Below are 2,036 nucleotides of genomic sequence, written 5' to 3'. Positions count from 1 at the left end.
CATGGTTTTGTATGTTTTGTGGTATTTTATGCATTGTGATTTGCTGTTATTTTTTATTGATTACAGATTAGTGATTCTTTATTGTAACTGATAAGTGTAAACTGCTTAGTTATTATTTGCTGACGTTTAATTTTACTGTTTACTATTGGATTCTAATGGATTATTGAATATTGCTTTATTTGATATAAAGTTTTGTGACTTTTTATATAGGATCTGATTGTTACTATTAATGTTTGATGTTTTATTATTATTATTATTATTGTGTGTTGGAAGTTGCCCAGAGTGGCTGGGCCCAATCAGATGGGTGGGGTGTAAATAAAATAATAATAACACTTTGAAATGACTTTGGGGACTGGAGCGCAGAGAGAAGAAACATCATGGTGCATCTGCATCATCACAACTGGATAACCTTCATCGCCCCAGCTGCACCAAAACATGTCTCTGCAGTATCAGTCTCTACAGCCACAGCAGGTAGTGTAACCTTCAGACAATTTGACTTCACCCCCAAATGCCTCCTGAGACAGACAGATGTCAACCAACCAATCAATGAACCTGGAAAGCAGAATATAAATGTTTAAAACCAACCAACCAAGTTCTGCTCCTGGATCTACTAAAAAATTACCTGTGAAAAATGAGAATGTTTTAAGAATGTTGTGCTTACTTTTTAATATCTGGAACAGGGACTGTCAGCCTTTTTGGGGCCGTGAGCTGGTTAGGAATTCTGAAAGAGCACCATGGGCACTAACTGCTCAGTTTGCTTCTCTTTCAAGTCCCCCTGGGCTCTGCCCTGTCCCAAGTTAGAAAAAAGAGATCATGTCAAGGTTTAGGAACAAATTTTACGTACTGAAAATGGAGGGGAGCAAATAAATGCCCATCGATCTTAGCGTCAAGAGAAGTAAAACATAAAATGCATTTGACAAGGGAAGCCAGACCCTCTCCAAGGTTGGATCTATACTGATTTTTTAAAAAAGTTATAGATAACACTGTAAAAGCTCTGAATGCAAAATCCCATTGGCAACAGATCACTGCTCTACCGCACCCTCTGGTGTCACATTTTTATAACGCAGTTATAACAATATAATTGACAAGTGTAGGTGAATCCGAGAGCCCTGGATTTACAGAAGCCATCTTGGTTTCTGATTTGACCCTGGAATGTTCTGCTTTTCCTTAGGGCATCCCTATTTTCATCGGAGAAATGTTGGAAGGCATGAGAAGCATCCTTGCACTTATATAAATTTACATAAAATTGAAGGGTTGGAGGGTCATGTATCACTTCCTGCCTAGGAATATGGCTCTATAAGGGGTTTTGCATGCTTGGGGAAAGGCATGACCTTTCCCCGTTTATAATAAACACTATTGATCCAAAGTGCTTGTGTCGACTTTCACGCCCTAGATTACAAACTGGGAGTGTGACCTTCCATGGGTCACAGTTGAAAATACACCTTTCACTCCTTCCTACCCCATAGTATCAAACGAAAACGATTCTTGTAGCACCTGTGACACTTATTACAGCGTGAGATGCTTATTTTTAAAAAAATGTTTTTATTAACGAATTTTGCTTTTAAATAGGCTAGAGTCCATCAGGTGCAAGATGTAGCTGATTCCTTTAAATATATATATATATATATTAAAGGTGCCAGAATAACGGGGGGGGGCAGACCCTTTGGAAAGAGGAACAAACACAACTACCTTTTTAGACTATAACGGAGCCAGTTCCTTCTCTTGAGAATTCTTTCTACTCCTTTTAGAGAGAAAACCATTTTCCACACAGGGGGAGAGGGGGGGTACGGCGCAGAGTCAGGGGCGCGCCTTAAGCTCCCTCTGAAGCCAATGGGAGCTGGGCGCGCCTTAAGCTCTGCAGAGGAGGATCGCGGCGCGAGGACGGACCCGCCCCTTTTCCGCGCTCGCCAGTTTCTGCTGGGAGCACGTACGCCCGTAGCACGCAAGCTCAGCGGAAAGGCGGCGGCGGACCTGCAAGGCTAGGGGCGTGGCCTTGGTGAAGAGGGCGGGGCGCCGCGCCGAAGGACAGCGGCGCT

Source organism: Podarcis raffonei, chromosome 6 (genome assembly GCF_027172205.1).
Source record: "Podarcis raffonei isolate rPodRaf1 chromosome 6, rPodRaf1.pri, whole genome shotgun sequence".
Lineage (NCBI taxonomy): Eukaryota > Metazoa > Chordata > Lepidosauria > Squamata > Lacertidae > Podarcis > Podarcis raffonei.
Note: the sequence above shows the minus strand (reverse complement) of the source record.